Raw genomic sequence first — 20,346 nt, 5'->3', positions numbered from 1 at the left:
AATGGAATGCAAATAGCAACCAATATGGAGAAAAAAGGAGACATTCTTCCACGGCTTGTTCTTCCACAGACACAGATCGTTCTTATGGACATCAGTCTTGACAGTCTATGCTGGATCCTTCAGGACAATTTCATATCAGAGGAGATTGCACCTAGACACACAGTGATGCTTAAGTGAGCAAACTATTATGCTAGTGCTGCAGTGCATTGGCTTTTGATTGGTCTCCAGGTTTAATTAAAGCATTTTGGGTATATTCTGGATCCTAGATAATTTTGGTGTCTGTTACATGATGGGAAAAGAGGAAAAGATACACTACACCAGGCAAAGAGTTCAAATACTGTGATTTTTCAGATGAAGATGCTCTGTCATTTTGCCCCTAAAGTTTTATTCTGACTAGGCTGATGTTCTACCATCTCATTATATTATCTCACATTATATCACCTCATCACTGTGGAGTCTTTTACTCTTCATAAGGTTCTGGCCTCAGTGGTATCTTGTCATTAGCCCATTCCCCAGGTTTATTCTGCATTCTGTACAAAAGTGTTTGAAGATCACCACCATTTAAATTATACTGACGTTCCCTTCTTCTTGTGGCATGAGAAGTGGTGGCTAGAAATGTCCAGCTAATCTTCTCTTTTTCCTTTCTCGCTTCCCATCTCATTCATTTTCCACACTGGTCTGACAGAGCCCAAGATAGTGGCACTTCAGGCCACATTGCAAGACCCATCTATTATTATGTCTTTTGGTAAAGAGGCAGATTTGAAGGAATGTGAATTTTTGTGAGGCTTCAAAAGTGTTGAATTGACTTTTCTGTCACTTTTGCTACATTTTACTTTCTGTGGGTTACAGCACTGATGGAAAAATCCTTATAGTCTATGATAGGCAGATTCTATAAAAAGCATGTTAAAGAAATTGAAATGTTTTAAAAATTAAGAATCATCCAAAAGTTATAAAAATACAGGAAATTTATGTAATAAACCTAAAATAACCATTGCAGTTTTATTTTTGGCAAAAGATATGTAATAAGAAGGAAAACTATGCAATTTAATTTGCTCCTTGGTATTAGTTCTCATAGTATTTGCCAGTAATGGCAACATTATAATTTGTAGAATTAATTAATGATCTGGCATCTGATTTTGATTCATTAATGCTTAAGCCAGCTAAGTCTCAATTATCCTCTGGACTATTTATTCCTTAACAAGCTTTTAGCTAATGTGATTTTAAAAATATGAAAATAGGTCTTAACTTGACTTTAAGAAGTGGCAATATTTTAACATTCCTCTATAAAATAAAGGAACCTTCATATTTCTTCTTCTATTATAGTCACATTCAAAATTAGACTAGGGGATTTGCAATGTATTCACTAAATATATATTATATTTATATGTACCTGGAACCTGACTTCAATTTAGTCTTGATTAAAAAATGTACTGAATTGGAAACTGTGTAATAAAGAATGCCTAAATCATACTGACCCAGAATAGCTCCCTCAGTCAGACAGTTAGCAAATAAGTGCACAAGCAAGCAGATGATACAAGAATTCAAAATTAATTCTATTCTCAGAGGATGCATAGACTGGGAGATAGCATCTGATTCTATCTGCAGAGGTGTAAATCCAGAGTAACACTTTGGCTAAAGTCTCGTTACCCTGAACTTGATTGCTTATCCTGCAAATGATCAGAATTGGTCTCCTCTGTGCCCAAGGCTAGGTTAAAGTAGTTGAAATATCCAGTTCTACTTCATTATGTTTTTGTGATGCAACCGAAAGCATCTACCAATTTCCAGGTATTTATTATTTATAACTAATCCATTTGCTAAATTTAAGGACTCCTGAAATTTTCTCCAAATGACTGGTATTTTTAAAAGTTCAATCACCACATCCTTTAGGAAAGTCTGCCCAGTTATGTCTTGTGTTAGGATAGAGGGCATTCAGAAACTGCATACCTTTGACTTGGGATTGTCAGGCACCAGTTTCAGAGCTGAGCTTAACTGATCTTGGGAACATGCTTCTATTGCTGGGCTCTGTTGTGATGTTCCTGCCAGCCAGCATTCTACCTTGTCCTCACTCACATCAACACTGAAATGCATAATTACAAAGATAGGTAAATAAATGAATCAGGGGTGTTTTAAACAACTAATCTTATTTAATTACTTTAGTTACCGAGATTTGTTTTGAAAGTACCTTCTGAAAGCTTTCAGGCGTTATGCAAATTGTAGAAAATACATAACTAAGCTATGAGTGTTGCAGTACATGAAATAACTCTTTTTCTCCTGAAATCATGCTTTATTCTCCTAGAACGTCATTCAGTGGCCTCCCAATACCTGTATGTCAATACAGTATCGTCCGAGCCAATGTAGTTTTTCTTAGCTCACACTGCTGTGACAGCTAAAGCTTTCCCTACCCTTCTCATCGACAAAAGCCTGAGATAAACATTCGAGAGTATCTTCCTCCCCATTTTTAGATCAGTAAGTCTGGCTCCTTTCAGTCCAAGCTGGGAAGGCAGTCCACAATGGCAGGACTTTTAACGGAGTGAGCTGTAATGCCAGCTTCCCTTGAAACCCAAGGAGCCATTAGCTCAGCCAGTTCCCACATGGCTATCCCAAAACTACTGAGCAGGGGGACTGCTGTCTGTGGTTTTAAAAATCAAAACCCATTTACTGAGTCAGATTGTCTGACCCACTGAATCCACTCTGCCATGCTACGGGGACACAAGGCAGATCTAAATCCAGCTTATGTGGCCGGCACAGAACTCCTGGGTGGTCATAAAACACACTACCAGAGACATACCAGAAGCAACAAACAAAGGAATCAATCTCCAGTTACTGACACATGAGTAAAAGTCCAACGTACCTGCATTGTTATGGCAAGAGTTCATTTGGACTAAGAGGTAAACAGAGACAACTGAGCTTGATCTCTAAAGCCAGGGCTGGACTGCTGGAAGCACCAGCTTTCTCAGTTGCTTAGAGTAAAGGATTGAGTTGATAAATCAGAGCAGCCCTGATCGCTTTTAATCAACTGAATGAGGAGGAAGGAGGGGAGGTGGAGGCTTGGGAAGAAAAATATGTAAAGCTTAAAAAGTTCCAGCTGCTGTTCTCTAATGGAGTCGCAGTTCCTCACGAAGGGTGGAATGGTTAGGCCACCTGGTGGCAAACAGCAAACCAACAACCTTCGCAACTTCCAAGCCACAGTAAATATCCCGAGGATCAGAGAGCTCTGGGAACTGCCAACGGCTGGGAGCTTTTCGTGCCCAGGTGGCTGGTGTGCAGCCACCGCTGCCAGACGGCAGCCAGCAAAGGCTTCCATGAGCGGCTCCGCAGGTGCAAGGTGGAACAAACATGCTGATCTGGTGTCCAGCCAATATCTGCCAGACAGCTGACTCCATCACCAAATCTCAACAGGGAGGCAAAGGAGAAGGCAGTCCGGGGACAGCTGACTTAGTTTCTAAGCTTGGCTCAATGTTCCAGTGGACATTGGTGACAAGTGGTGTCCTTCAAAGGGTCTGTACTGGGACCAGGACTGTTCAATATCTTCATCAATAACAAAGACAGTGGGATCAAGTGCACCTTCAGAAAATTTGCAGATGAGATCAAGCTGAGTGGTGTGGTTGAAACACCTGAGGGATGGGATGCCATTCAGAGGGACCTGGACCAGTTCAAGAAGTGAACTCATGGAAATCTCATGTGGTTTAACAAGTCCAAGTGCTGCACCTGGGTCAGGGCAACCCCCGGTATTGACACAGGCTAGGTGGAGAGTGGATTGAGAGCACCCCTGACAAGAAGAAGTTGTGGGTACTGGTGGATGAAAAGCTGGACATTACTCAGCAATGTGCGCTTGCAGGCCAGAAAACCAATTGTATCCTGGGCTGCATTAAAAGCAGCATGGATAGCAGGGCGCAGGAGGTGACCCTCCTCCTCTGCTCTGCTCTCGTGACACCCCACATGGAGTCCTGGGTCCAACTCTGGAGCACAGAAAAGACGTAGACCTGTTGGAGTGAATCCAGAGCAGGCCGCAAAAATCATCAGTGGGCTGCAGCACCTCTCATGTGAGGAAAGGCTGAGAGAGTTGGAGTTGTTCATCCTGGAGAAGAGAAAGCTCCAGGGAGACCTTCTTGTGGCCTTTCACTACTTGAAGGGGGCATATAAGAAAGATAGGGATAAACTTTTTAGCACAGCTTGTTGTGGTAGGATAAGGGATAGTAGTTTTAAACTAATAGAGCTTGGATTTAGACTAGATATAAGGAAGAAGTTTATTACAACAAGAGTGGTAAAACACTGGGACAGGTTGCCCAGACAGATGGTGGAAGCCCCATCCCTGGAAACATTTCAGGTTAGGTTGGACCAGGCTTTGAGCAACCTGATCTAGTAGAAGATGTCCCTGCTCATTGCACGGGGTTGGACTAGATGACCTTTAAAGGTCCCTTCCAACCCAAATCATTCAATGATTTTAAGTAGAAGCTCGACATTGTGTTTGTTAAGTGCCTGAATGAGGACCTCTGTCCCTACGTGTAGCATCAGGTCTGTGCAGGTAAATCAAGTGAGGCTCATGTGAATGATTGCAAGTACATTTTAGAATGCTGTGCAGCCCTCCAGAAGGATCTCAACAGGCTGGAAAGATGGGCAGAGAAGAACTATCTGAAATTCAACAAAGGCAAGTGCAGTGTCCCATACCTGGGAAAGAAAAACCCCTTGTACCAGCATGACCTACTGAAAAGCAGCTCTGTGGAGAAGGACCTGGGAGTCCTGATGGACAGCAAGCTGTCCATGAGCCAGCAGTGTGCCCTTGTGGCCAAGAAGGTTACTGGTATTCTGGAGTGAATTAGAGTGGAGGGATCCTTCCTGCCCCTTTACTCAGCCCTCACTCCTTGTGGAGTCTCCCTCGTTGGAGATATTCAAGAACCACCTGGATGCAATTCGTGCCACATGCTCTAGGATGACCCTGCTTGAGCAGGGAGGTTGGACCAGACGACCCACTGTAGTCCCTTCCAGCCTGATCCATTCTGTGATTTGGAATTCATATTTTAACAAATATGCTACAATACAGTTTTCATTTCTGTGTCTGCAATTTGCTTCTTCCAGCAAATCTACTCACCAAATGTATTGCAAAGTATCAAACATAAAAGGAGAGTGCATGGAAGATGCCAAAACTGTTGTTGAAGCCCTTCTCCAGAAGCACTTCTATATATTTGGCTGCGCTGGACAGTGGTATATTGCTGGAGGGCATTCACAGATGGGTTCAGTACAGGCAAACAAATATAAACGAAAATCTGTTTGAAAATGTAATAATTCTTAAATAAAGAACTGGCAGCTGTTTTCCCCAGTTCTGTCCACTGGAACTTTAGTCTAAGCCTAGTGAAAACAAGTAAGCATGTCCAGAAGTTGCTGTTCTGCTGAGCATTGCTCCTAGCTGCTCTCTCCATGTTGTTCTTGCCTGATTCCTTCACTGCATTCCCTAACACTTGAAAACTCACCAGACTTGTGACTCACATTTTAATCTTATCCAAGTCACAATGTTTAGTTCACAGGATGTCCAATTAAACATCAATTCAATCTGCTCTGGAGCTGTTTCCTTCCCCTCTGGTGATTAGTATAACCTGAATAATGTAGGAAACACAGAAGAAAAAAAGGGCAGTAAACAACTTCAGTGACATTGGGAGACCAAGCTGCAAGCTGCAACTTTTCCCACAGAAGACAAGGGGGGAAGGGCATGCACAAAAATGTTAACATGTTCTCTGACTATGAAGAATGGAAGGGAAAATTATGCTACCCTAGGGTGATGTATGGACCCCCTTTTAGCCTGCGGAAATATGAGTTGGTGTGGGGCTTTACAAACCACACAAAGTGAAAGAAAATCTCTGGCCACATTTTCCCTGTCCTTTCAAGTGCCCGCTGTTGCCCTTCATTGAAGCTAGTTCCTTGCATCCTGCCTCCAATGCAAGTGCTGGAGCTCTGTGCCCTCAAAGTGAAGAAGCAGACTCCTGCCTATCACTTGCTGCATGCTAGTGTCCAGAAGCCCTAAAAACTTATCATCTATCAGCTCACTGATTGACTGAAGGGGATTTTTATCACAGCAGAGACTTGCATACTTTTCTTGGGGCTTTCTTTTCATCTTCATTCGGGCATGTCAAGTGCCATGTGATGCACATAGATGTAATCCTACTTGTTATCTGCTCCACAAGTAGCCTTCTGCAGCAGACATTGGAGGCATGAAAATAGAGAAGGGGCTGCTTTCCAAAATAAGAAAGAAAATTTAACTGAACTGTCAAATGTTACCTGGTCTTTAAAAATCAAGCACTAGAAAACCTCTCAGGAAACACCAAATGTGAGAAGCTGTGTAGGAATGGAGCTCAGAGTTACTTTCCTTCTCAACTTGTAGAGCTGCTAAGTCAAAGCCAGCTGGGAGTTGAATAACAGCAATTACTCAGGGGAAATATCCTGAGGGGAAATATTCAGAATGACCCTCTGCTCACTGGAGGACACTCAACATTGATGCAAGCATGGGCACCTCTATCAGAGAGATCTCCTCTTAACACAAGTGTTTGAAACAAAATGTGCACCCAGTTCCCCACTTTACCAAAGCCTCATGTGTTAGATACTGAGGAGAGGCCACGTTGTGCCTCTGGGGTTTTCTGTGTGCTCACTGAGAAAAACTGTGAGTAGGGGCTCACAGCAGGTAGCTGAGGGGTGCTGGGGGTCCTGCAGAGCCAAGCAGAACTGTGGCAAGGCCCCCAAGTCCATGGGCACATTGTGGGGCAGCTCTCTCAACAAATCAGGTGTTCTCTCCAGTTTGCAAAGGAAGCAATTTTGTGACTTAGGAAAAAATATTTCCATCTGAGCTCCTGCTGTGACAGTGCTCATTACTCTGGGCTGTGTCTAAGTGGCGTTACAAGTTGCTCCTTGCAAACCATGCCCTATGCCTGCCTGCCTTTTTTTTTTTCAAGTTTGGCACTTGACTTTTTCTGGCAATAGCACTGTAAAATTCTTCCCAAAGAAATTTTCAATGTGCTTTACTGGGACTTTCTAAAAAAATATAGATTAATTGTGATAATTAAATTTCCCTCTGAGTGATTTCTTTGATAAATGGGTCTAGTTAGGACTTTCAATTAAGCGCCAGGCCCTGCTGTGAAGTCAGACTGAGCTTCGTGTTGCAGGCATTTATTGCCTCATTTGCACAGAGACAATCTGAATTATTTTACATTACACTGTTTTCTTTATCTGTCCTTTTTTACACAGGTATTAGAATTCCTATTAACCCTTCTATCAGGGAGCCAATTAAAAAGGTATGGTCAAGCAATTTTTAATTATTTTGTTATGGTTTAAATAAGCCTCCTGGAAGCAGGGTACTTGAAATCTTCCTCTTGTCCATACTGGAGTCCTTTGCTGCATAAAGTCATTGGTTTGTTATTGTGCAGATTCTCAGGGTGTCCAAGTTGGTGATAAAAGAATATGAAAATATAACATGGAAAAGAAAAGGCATTGACCACTAAGACAATGTTTTGATGAATGGTGGTAATATGCAACAATTCTGGGAACAGAAGCTTTTATGTTTTTGCTTTGTCCGAAACTGTGAGTAAATAGTAACCGCAGCTTGGAGAATTTCAGTTATCAGGGGTGCACTCCACCTTTAAGGTCACTATGTTTTAAAGTTATATCCATGCACTCGAGTAGGGTCATTTTGAAAGTGGACTGAAGTATCGAAGATACACAATTTCTACTTTTTATTAGGAACTTGGGACTATTTCCTTGTTTTTCAAGTCACTGTAGCAGGTGGCTACAGAAAAACATCCATGTGACTGTCAATCATTGCTGTTATCTATGAAGAATGAAAGGTCCACTGATTTATCAAAAAAACACCCAAAACTCATCCAAAAGAAGGTTTGGTTTTTTAAAATGCAAAATCCACATCTAGACAGCAGAATTCACTGTCATTGATAATAGAAAAGAAAAAGTCTACCAGACTTAGAAAATGGTTTTAAATTTTTATGAGTTTTCTGTAAAGCCATCCACAGCTATGCAAGCTAAGATGAAATTGTAAGGTTTACCAACTGATGTGCTTTAAGATATAAATCAGAAACTAATTGTCTGACATTAGGGAAAAACATGTTTTTCTCTCCTCCCACACCACCCAACAAAGTAATATTTCTGTTTCTTTTATGCAGTGTAGCATGTTGGAATCTATGCAATGAGAGTATATACATTTCTGATTATTCTTTTGAGCTTAATTTTGATGGAACCAGTGAAATGGGTATGCTTCCCAAATGAGAGTTAGTGACAGGCATACTTTAATTCATATTAAACTGAACTGTTTTTGGGAGGTGGGAGGATTTCAAGGGAATCTCCACCATGTAAAGAAGCCATTCTGTCTGTCCATATATGAATTTAATCACCGTTAGATCTCATATTATCTGCACAGACCAATAGATATTAAATGAGTTGTGACTACTCAGGGTTTGAATAATTGACATATATTATTTATATATATATTATATATATATAATTAACGCAATTAATGCAAACAAAGGACACAAACTCATCGATGAGAAATTAGGGTTTGTATATTATTGAGGTATCACAGTAAATCCAAATGTTGGCCCCTCCCTTCTTTTCTCAACATAAACCAGCAAACCCCATGCTTCTTGTGCAGATTTGTTATGCTCTGGCATGTCTAATTTCTTAAACTGGGAAGACAAAGATGACTGATACCAAATGATTTAAGTGTACATTTTAGAAATCCAAATGCTATTTTAAATGGAGGTATAAATGAGAACACTCTGTGGTTAATATTTATCTAGCATCCTCTGTCTTCGAGGCAAAATTTGTCATATAAGACTATGCTGTTAAAGTGGTTCATGGGAATGATGTGCACGACTCCCTTCTTTTGCTAATGGGAGCTGGGTGCGTAGAACAATCTAGCTGTTAGTGCTCTGAGGAGAAGGGAACTTGAATAGCAGGGGCTTGGAGAGCAAAATAAAAAGAAAGCTGCTAAGGGCATTTGAAAATACACTCGCTATTCTTTTCCTTCCTAAGCATTGCTGCAGTAAACAAGGGCTTCAAGACTCCCCTTTAAATAAGTGACATGAAAATGAAAAGAGCACGACTTTGTATCAACAGCCATTCAAAACGTACCCAGGGTCCCAAACTAACCTTGGGGATAGGAAAGGATTGTGGGGGGAGGGTGCTGCCAGGATGGTTGCTTGGGTTTGTTTCTTTCTTTGCTGGCCATTGGTTTAAAGAAATTATCCCCAGTGAAAGCATTCTGCCCCAAATATCAGGGACACTGTGTCTCCTATGAGGAGAGTATATAGGCCTGGATTTTAAAAATACAAATGCCTAAAATTAGATTCCCAAATCCATGTAAAGCACTAAAGAAATGGCCTGGTTTTCGAAAGAATCAGACATTCAGGGACTCCAGGTCAAGGTCCTGACCCAGCAAAGAAGATGAATATTCTCCCCAACCCCCCACCCCGAGGCAAGTGATTGCTTGTGCATTTAAGGCTGAAGTGCTTAAGTGCTCCTGTAGGTAGGGGTTAGAGAACTTAAACGTGGGTGTAGAATCGACTGAGCACCATCTACTCTTTCAGATCTTGGCCAGAGGGAAGTTTTTTCATTTGATTGGTTTTTTATCACTTTGCCTGTGTAGAATTTTCCCAACCAAGCCATATGTGCTTTTTAAACACATTGCAAACCTCAGTCCTGAATCCTACCCAGACAATTTCCTTTGAGAGGGGTTGGGAGGGTTGCAAATATATAAATTATTGTAGGGCTGTGTGCAACTCCTAAGGTCAGGGCAAATGTATACCACATTGGAGAGGCTTCCTTTAAAGGCTAAGCTAATAGCAAACTCTTCCTGATGATTAGTCAAGACTAGAAGAACCTGAGATATTAAAAAAGGCCAAGGAGCATTATGCATCACATAGCCTTTCCTAAATGTTATGATGTAGATCTGTTAATGGGTGAAAAGACGGCTCAAAATACTGGGCCATGACACAGAAAACCTGACTCAAGGCCCACTTTCACAAAAAGAATTACATATGACCTTAGGCAAGTCTGTGACGATTCCACTTCTAAAAGTGTAAAAGGGCAATATACTTTTCTGCCTTTGGAGTGAAGGGAGACTAAAATCCATTAGTGATTGTGAGGTGCTCAGATATTAAATTCTTAAGTGCTTAGATACCTCAGGAGAGAAATTTTCCAAAGAGACATTATTGAACAGATCTGTGCATGCTTTTTGGTAATATTTGTCATAATGTGTTGTTGTATATCTTTATTCCTGATGTTTTATTTATTACAAAGTATTAAAGGCTGGGTTTCCTTACCACAGTGGATTGACTTGAAGGACTTCCACAGGGAAAGAAAATGTTTCCCCTGGTATAAGACTAATAATGTAACAGGAAAAAGAAGAACCTTATGTTGCCATTTGATTGAGACAATAAATAAATGCTTTCACTTTGGCCCATAGTGTACCATCTAACTATGTTCTTATGCCTGTTCAGTCTCATTAACTGCCTTGCTTTTCACCTATTGTGTTTCCTTCTACTTCTAGAACAGTTTGACTAGATGCTGAAAAAAATTCCCAAACCAAAACAAAAAAATACCTTCTAAAAAATCATTCAGGCCATAACAAAAATAATTTCATGCTTCCCAAACTGAATGCCACTGTGGGATGGTCCCCATGACATCAAAAAAAAAAAGCCATATTATTGTTTAATTGTCAAGTCCTGCCTAAGTCTGCCCATTAGTGACAGTAATCAGAACAAAAAAAAGGAGCCAGCTTGTAGACACCAGGTGCAGCTTAAAGCTGAGGAAAGTTGGGCATGGGACTAGAAAAAGAATTTAAAAGAGTGACTTCCAGGAAGCTGAATGTTTCTCAAACCAAGTCAATATCAAAATGTTACACTTAAGATCTCTCTTAAGATTTTTTTTCTGTATTTTCTGTTTTCTTATGCATTTGTATTCTTTCAGGTGTGTAACTTTTGGTCATATTCTGGCAATCAACACACACCTAATGATCCTCCTAAGCCTTAGTTCAGAGTAGGTGACAGAGGCTGCATTGCTTTAGGGTCTTTAATAATTTGAGTTCTGTTTCGCAGTATGATCTCTTACTTGGACTGCTGTATCTGCAGGGATCAGTACCAATGGGCACAGCATTCCCACTGAGCATGAGCATGACTTTACAATCCAGCATGTTGTGTTACACCTGTCTACTGCATCATGCTATATATCCCACTACACATCCTGGCTTCTCTTATATTCACTGATGGTTGTTTCCCGTGATCTTCTTTTCGGGCCCCTTTTGTCTACAATAGAATATCCTCATTTTCTTAATCACTACTCTGAAAATGTTTTGGAAGCTTTCAGATTAGAAGGCACTAAACAACAGGCTATACTACCACCCTAAGCATAGCTCAGACTAAAACTTCAGGTTTCTGTGGGTTTCATACAATTCCTTTATACTTGATACTCATCCTATTTATCCAATACTTTGATACAGAATTTGTAATGCTGAACTCCACTTCATTACACCCAGTAATTTTTTTTTGTCTACCCTTGGCTAGTACTGTAAACTACACAGACTGAGTTTCTGTGTTGTGTTGCTATTGCAAAGGTACTTTAACTCACTTTTGCACAATCTGGATTCAGACCTGATCCAAAAGACTGCTCACTTTATGAGTTATATCAGTTTAAAGAGAGCTTCCTTTGCAGTTCAGAGCCACAGAGAATCCTTTTCAAGTGTTTTGCCATACAGCCATATCCCCTGTCTTCTGCAGGAAGATCTTGGCATTTCTGGAAGTTGGTAGGAGCAGGCAATAGAATCAAATAGTATTTAAACAAAATTTGCTAAGAAATCTGAACTCAAGTTACCATAGAATAACAACAACGCATGACATCTCCTTGTCAATCTTCAAAGGACTTACAAAAAAAGGGTTAAAGTTCCTGTGTTAGTTTATGCAAGAGATGCTCAATTTAAAGATTAAGAAACTCAGGCAAAGACTCAGTTTACTATTGTCTAGGAAAATAGCTGAAGATTAGGGTTTTAAAGTAGTTTTATACCAACTACCAAGGGCAAAAGGTGAGGTCTAAGGATCTTCAAGAGTCTAGGGTTTTTCATCCTCCTGCTGTTTATAGCCCTTCTGTTGTATTTTTTAGAAAGAAACAAAAGCTGATAAACTTTTGCCTTCTTCCTCTAAGAAAATGACATGAAGCTAATAGGTTGCCCCTGGATCTGCTCTACACTGCTTGACACAAAAAAAAAAAAAAAAGAGAAAAAAAAAAGAAGACAATAAAGGAGGAAGGAATTTGATTAAAGGCATTTTGGCCAATGTTTAGAATGGAACACACAGCACTGCTTTTCTGTTTCTGCCCTTTGCTCAGTTATCCACAAGACCCAAGCCACATCCATGCAATTTGCTCAGCCCACAGCCTGAAATCAATGAGTTCTATGCAAGAAGAGAGCACCTGCTGCAGGCTGTTACTGTTTTTATTTATTATCTGTACTATTAGACCACACAGGAACCCCAACAACAAATATTGTCTGAAGCACCGTGTAAACACCAAACAAAATTATGGCCTTGTCCCAAAGTGGTTACAAACCAAACAGAGGATAAGAGACCACAGATGGATACAAACAGACAGAGGGAGAATAAAGGAAATGAGAATGCTCAGTGCAGCTGACAGCAGTATTACCTCATGAGCAGTCTATGGGTTGTCAAAGCTTCTATAGACGTCATGGCAAAGGAGAGCTTTAAGGAGATTCCAGAGAGCTACTAACGTAAATCTGAGGGTGTTTATACAGGGTACCCTGCAAGTATGACAGATACCACAGAGGAAAAAACAAGAACAAGCTTGTTTGGAGATGAACACAGGGGGGTGATAACTCTAAACAAAAGGTAGTGACCCATTTTAAGGTTTTAACAGCATTTAAACATTGGAGCTGCCTTCATTTCCGACTGTCTTTAACAGCAACACCCCTTTTTTGCTCCTGACCAATCATATTCACCCACATATTCACCTCTAAAAAGGAATATAAGGACCAAGCATGGCAGAGCTGGAAGTCTGCTCAGGCAGGGCAGTTATTGGAGCTGCTCTGTTTCCTGTTCCTGCCTCCTGACAATACGAGATGATAGGTAGGGTCCCAGGGGGGCTTGGAAATGAAGATAGGCAGCTTATGTTGATGTGAGGGGGGGAGGTAGCGTAGGGATGCCAAGGCAGGAGTGACATGTTCAAAGAGGCAGGCTAGGAAAATTATCTTTGAAGCAACAGCAGCCGCATGCAGCATGATTAGGGCAAAGGCAAGCCTGCATGTGTCAAGGCCAGAGAAAAGGATGTTGCAGCAACTCAGCTATTAAATAAGGTGCACTTAGGCAAGAATTTTAGCTGTATGAAGACTGGGAAAAGACACATCTTAAAAGCTAGAAGATTTAAGAATTGGAGGTGGGGTGGTATAAGCAGCTGAAAGGCTTTACTTGTTTGTAACAGAGGTCAGGGCTGATGCTCCAATACAGCCGTGAGTGACGGACAGCATGGTATGCTGTGCACAGGACAATGAGGTGATAGAGGGCTTGGGAGTGCAGAGAATAGTAGCAAGCAAGAAGTCAAGGCATTTTCTCCCTCTCATCTCCTGCTGCACTCCTGTCTCTCCAGCTATTAAGTACTGGCAACTACAGAGTAGATGCCTAGGATAAACCAACAATTCAGCAAATAATTTCAGTCCCATCAATAATTCCTTTCTCTGTACTCTAGATCCTTTTCAATATATCTATGAGGTTGTGTATCTCATCTAACTCAGAAAGAACATGAATCCTTTCCCCCATGCTCAGTAATAAACTGCACATACTCTGTGCAGTTTTCTGGTGTATTCTTGGAATAAGATTACCAGCAAGATTAAGGCCTCTGGTTGTGAGAAGGGAGATTTCACAGGATTAAATGTTATCCAGTCTACTTCTGAAACAGAAGATAAAATACAAGAAAGGACTATGAAGTATATTACTAAGAACATCACAGACCACGGTGGTGGTAAAAGGGACAATGAAAGATCAAAAATTTAAATTATATACAGAAATAAAAAGCAACAGGGAAAAGTAATGCAGGGCCTACAGTTACATCCGTTGCCAGAAGAGGGCACTCCCAGCTCTATTTTTTTTTATGACTTGAGAGATTTAAATCAAGATTTCCCTTGGTAGCATTTCCCAGGCATAAATCAAGCACAAATGAATAACCTTTGATTTATCATTCCTAATGGAGATGTACATCATATTGGCGTGTCATCACATTTCAACATCGGCCATTATGATGCCAATCATATAGCAATTTTCTTCCGTGTCATAATCAGTGATGAAGATGTACATTTCCATTCAGTACAATTAGATTTTCATGTTTCTTAATGGTAGCTGAGGGTATTAGGCAGAATACCTGTTTTTGCTGTCTCTAACTCTTTTGTGCTCATATTTTTCTGAAATTGTATCCAAACCATTACCCAACCACTACTTTCCTCTAGTTAAACACCACCTTTGCTCCTATGGGAAAAGGTGAGAAAGATTTAAACTATTATTCCAAGCTGCAGAGGAACAGGCATCAAAATCCTGGGCAAATATACGCTGTTAAAAAATACTTGACCTTAATTATTTGAGAGGTTCCTGCTATATACTCTGTGACATCATTTGGGCTTGTCACTACCCACAGCACAAACCACAGCAAAGGTGTCCGTTTGGGCCTGATGTCCAGCTGCCTGAGTCAAGTGGCATTGTTATGAATAACTACCCTGGGAAAAAAACCCAAGCTATAGCTGGTGGCACTGAAGCTCTTCTGTGAGCAGAGGTCTTCTGATGGATGGAGGGATGGATGGATGAGATGTGTTACTGGCATTTGGAACTACTCCTGGCTCCTGTTCAGGGCCAGTGTATGATGGGTTTGTACAAGCTAAACAAGTGAAACACAAGTTACAACATTTTCAAAAGCATCTGAGCCTGTACACATGATCCCATCATGCGTCCATAGTGGATATTTTGCTGGTCAAATTCTTACTTTCCTGAAAGGATAACCTAGTTTTTTGCCACCTTTGTTCTCCACTCAGCTGGAGGGGTTACGCTTGTTCACAGGGCTGGACGCGCTAGGGCTGAGGATAGGGAAACAGCAGCGTCGCTCCAGCCTTGCCACTACACCGCGACATTCCCAAGCTCGCGAAGCCTGCAAGCAAAGCACACCCGCCCACGGGAAGGACGCCGCGGCTCAGATACAAGTGCTCCCGGCACCGCCGCGCCCCAGCGCGGAACCTGGCCGGGAGGTGACACCGGGGCCAGCCGGTGGCCTGTCCAGGGGAGCTCACGGCTCCAATGTCACCTGCCGCCGCCGCCTCCTGTTCCAGACTGGGAGCGAAGTGATCCCCCGCCCCCGGGCACACCCCAGGAGCGCCGAATGGAGCGCCTTGGAGAAGATGGCTCCGGCGAGCTGCAGGGGCACTGCGGCAGGGGACGAGCGCTCCCCGCGGCGCAGCGGGCAGGGGCAGGGATGAGGAGCCCCGGGAGCCGCCCCCGCCCGCGGGATCGCCGTGCGGATGCCGGGAGACGCGCCGCCTTCCCCCTCCCATGGGAAGCACCCGCGTACGCCCCGACCCTCCTAGGGGGGCGTTCGCCGCCGCCAGAGCTGCTCGGGGCGGAGGGATGAGCCTCTGGAGCACCGCGGGGACGCCCGAGGCCGGGAGCGGGGTCGGACGGCGGGGCCGGCGCGCCCTCCAGCGGCCATCCAGGGACCGGCGGGGGAAACCTCGGCCGGGGGGGCTGTCGGCGGGGCTGGGGCGGTGAAACAAACACACCCGCAGCGGCGAATTGCACTTTTCGCGCTTCTTCTCGGCCCTGCCTCTGGCGCTGAGGTCTCACTATACAAAAAGGCCTTCTCAAAACAGGAATTCTGTGACAAACCCGGCTGAACGTGAGCCAGCAGCGTGGCCAGGTGGCCAAGGAGGTCATTGGCGTCCTGGCTTGTATCAGCAGGATGTGGCCAGCAGGAGCAGTGAATTGATCGTCGCTCTATACTCGGCTGTGGTGAGGCCACGTCTCAAATCCTGTGTTCAGTTTTGGCCTCTCACTGCAAGAAAGACATTGAAGTGCCAGAGCATGTCCAGAGAAGAGTGATGGAGCTGGTGAAGAGCCTCGAGCACAAGCCTTATGAGGAGCAGCTGACGGTGCTGGGGGTGTTTAGCCTGGAGAAAAGAAGACTCAGGGGAGACCTTATCACTCTCTACAACTATCTGAAAGGAGGTTGTAGCCAGGTGGGGTCAGCCTCTTCTCCCCAGCTGACAAGTGACAGGATGAGAGGACATAGCCTCAGGTTGAACCAGGGAAAGTTTAGGTTGGATATTAGGAGAAGTTTCTTCCCCAAAAAGGTGGGGAAGCATTGGAACAGGCTGCCCAGGGAAGTGGTGGAATCACAATCCCTGGAAGTGTTCAAAAAATATGTAGATATGGTGCTTAGGGACATGGTTTTGTGGTGGACCTGGCAGTGCTAGGTTAATGGTTGTAATCAATGGTCTTAGAGGTCTTTTCCAACCTTAATGATTCTATGATTTCATGATTCTATGAGTGGGTTGTCTCATCTCTCTTGTATGTAAGACAACTTTCTCCTAAAGTTTAAGGGCAAACAATTTTCTGGGATTAGCCTTGGTCCACAAAGGATCTCACTTTTAAACAGGGGCTGTGGAAAGACCAAGCAGCCCCTTTTGGTGCCGAAGCCAGTCCTTTCCTGTGAGGGCAACTCACTGTTGCCCAGAGCAATCAGCACTGCAAGGGCACCAGGCCTTTGGGCTGGTAACAACAGTGTTCTAAACACATAAAGCCTCAATTCCTGTCAAGGAAATCAGTTGGCATCTTAACAAGACAAAATGTGAGTTTTCTGCTTGACATGGGAAAACTTCCCAATGACGTTGCTATCAGGCAAGCCTGGAGGTTTTATCTAGGAACAAAGCCAGAGAAGCCAGAGAACTGCTTTCTTCCCATTTATAGCAGAACAAAATTGTATAAAGTCATGTTGAACTGAAAAGTTACTGGTTTGTGCCTGGATTTAAATTAATGTCTTTAAAGGTATCTCTTGCTGTGATCTGTTGCTGTTGTTAAATGTATGTGTTCATGTTGATATGGCAAACGACTTGACCTTTTCTACCTCTCTGTCCATAAGCTGTGGAGGTTTGTAGCCTGCTCTCTTGCAGCAGGCAGACCCAGGCATCGCGGCTGTAAATCCACTTACCTGAGTCAGATGTCCTCCAGAATTGGTGTGGCCCTTTTAATTGCTCCTGTGCCATGGCTGGCTGCAGAGTCACATTTGACCTGTTTTTTGATGAAAGAAGCTTTATTTAGCTAACTTGAAAATGTGCTCAATTTCAAACTGAATCAAGGCAATGTCTAAAAATTCTGATGATAATCCAAATTCTTTTCCTGGTAGAACATATTCTACAAAAACAGGATGCCTCATGATGGTAATTAGAAACCAGAAAATGTACACAACAACTAAAAACCCAGTCCTCATTGAGGATGACTTAGGCAAATAATTACTTAAAGATACAACTTGGGAAGAAATAAAAAATACCTTTCTTTCAAAGAACAGAGAGCAAATGAAAATTAATACTGCCTGCATAAGGCCATCTTGGTTCGCGTTTTGAAGATGGAACATTTTTCCACTTGTACGGGCGTGAGTTAAAGATAACTCTGCTGAAATTAGTAGTCACAACAGTGCAGAAGCAGACTGAGGGAAAAATGAGGTTCTTTTAATGCCTACTTGATACGAAATGTGTTACTAATGAATGGCAGTAGCTGCAAATGTCACTCTCGGGTTCCTATTTTCACTTTCAAATTTGTCAGTAGTGTCCTGATTAAAATTGTACAGTTCTGCAGCTGAGGTTTGGATTAAGTTAAAATTGTTAGGATTAGAAATGGTGCCAAACCAGAACCTCAGATCTGATCCTCTTTGAATTTCCATGGAAAGGAGTTTGGATTTAAATCCCTAGATGTGAACCTGCTTGCATGTTTAATTCTGGGTCAGTCAGAGCCTAAATTCCTCATCTGGTTTTGTGTGGGTGTAATCCTGCAAGAGCATTTGATTGTGAGATTTTATGGGTTTTATGAATGAAAGTGAGAAAAAGGAGGCATTTCATGACTGGTGATGAGACTAGTTTCCTATTCACAGAGTAGGAGGAAATAAAAGACAGTTACTACACTAGTTTTTATAAATTGTAGGGAATATAAGACATGGGAGGAAAAGTGGAACAAAGACCATTTTTGTAAAGTGTCAGCACAATGGAACTTCACTTTTGATTAGTTTTAGGCATTATTACAACAAACATGATTAACATTAAAAAAGGAAGTCAGAGTTTTGAGGGTTGACTGCTTTAGTTGTCCCACTTTTCAGTCTAAACAAAATATCAATATAAATTAATTTAACCTCTTGTTAGTTTACCTGAGCCCAGGATTCAGCCTACAGTGGAAGCTGGATTGATTTCAGCTGGAGAAAATAAAGACACCAGGCTATTTCATCTGTTTACCCTAGATAAAGCATCTGGTCTGCAGTTACTTACCTAGGAGAAGTATTTTGGGCACAAAAATATTACCTTGTGTAATCTACAGTTATTATGCCCAGCATGTCAGTTTGTCCTGAATTACTAACCCCTTATTCACCTTTTTCTCTGTGCACGTAGAATTGCTTTTTCAAGAAATGCAGTCAGAGATTGCTTATTCAATACTGTAATTAATTTGTGTGATTCTGCAAGAACATCTCTGTTGGGTGGTGGGCTATTATGCATTCTCATTTTCTTTTTCACCATTTTAGAAATGTGTGTTTTCTCCTTGTTGGGCTAGAGCATGTCTAGAAGCATTCCTTTCCCTCACTACATCTCCCATCATTGACTAAGAGCATCGCCATTATCCTGGAGCAGGAGGAGTATTGGGTTGGATCAGCCATTTCACTGCCTGTGTGTGTCTGTGAGATAAGGACACAGTATTCCGTCTTTGAAAAGATGCTCTTCTGAGTAGCTTCTCTATATTTCTCTGCGCCTTTCATTTATTAACTTTTGCACGTGACACATATGTCTAAAAGCCAATATGCTGTATTAGGGCTCAATCCCACACTGCTGACGTCAGTGAGAGTTTTATCAATTACTTTAACGAGCATAGGATTAGGCCTTTGTGATTATACGAAGAACCAATTATTGGATTTTTCTATGAACCTACATTAAAACCTCCTTACAAATGTGACTTGCAGGGTGTGACTCAGAGGAAACATTGCTTTTCCGTTTCAGTTTAAACTTGACTTCAGTACTAAGTGTATTCTATTTAGGTTTGAAATACAGTGCATTTACAATACAGAAACAGACATGTTTAAGAAGGTCTAATAAGGCATTGTGTGTTTTATTCTCTTCCTATGCATGTCTTGCTTGAGGAGCCAGTATTTTCACAGTCTCTGTATTAAAAAAGAGACATACAGATAATATTTACATGATTCCACTGTCAAACAAACAAAAATATAAAATACTAAAAATAAAAACAACCAACCAACCCCTCCCAAACCAAACAAAAAAACCCAAAAACAAACCCCAAAAACCTAAGCTAGAAAGAAGCCTGAGCCTGTGATTTATTGTGATTTATTCATCTTGGTTCTATTCACAGTCTTGCAAGTATGACAGCTGTGATGTAACGCCCTGGTCTACATATTGCACAATACAATGCTGCAGATTTTTTTATTTTCCTTTTGTTCCTAATCATTATTTATTATCTGAAATTATTTTCAATAATTTCTTATACAACTCCAAAGAGATCAAGCACATCCTCTAAGCTTGTGATTTTTTATATTTGAAGCTCAAAGAGTGTCTGAGTTCAGTTTAACTTTCTGAAAGCATTAGTTCACAGTGCAGGTGAATGTAATTTTCATTACATTCATAGTATCTGCATCAGTAATTTATACTTAAAATCAGAAACACTGAAAGTGAACATCTGCCTTTCAGACACAACCTGTGATAGAGCTGATGCAGGGCAAAGGTTCTATCCTTTACTCCACCATAAGTTCACTCTGGTATTTCTGTATGTTCCTGCACATCCAGATAAAAAGATGTTTTTTATAATCATTACTTTTGTCTTGTCTTTGGAAATATTCTGCAGAAGGTAGATAGAAGCTGCATCATGTTTTGTCTTGTATTAAAGTTTATAGGGTTATTATGCTGGACTGATTGGAGCTGAACCTTACTGGGGCAGGTTATTTTTTTATTTATTGGCATGATAGGAAAATACTATATACAGGTTATAAAAATCACTAAAAGATGCAGTAATAGAATCTTACTGTGTGACACATACAAACTAGAAATAGTGTTGTGTT

Source organism: Pseudopipra pipra, chromosome 4, assembly GCF_036250125.1.
Source record: "Pseudopipra pipra isolate bDixPip1 chromosome 4, bDixPip1.hap1, whole genome shotgun sequence".
NCBI classification, from domain to species: domain Eukaryota; kingdom Metazoa; phylum Chordata; class Aves; order Passeriformes; family Pipridae; genus Pseudopipra; species Pseudopipra pipra.
Note: the sequence above shows the minus strand (reverse complement) of the source record.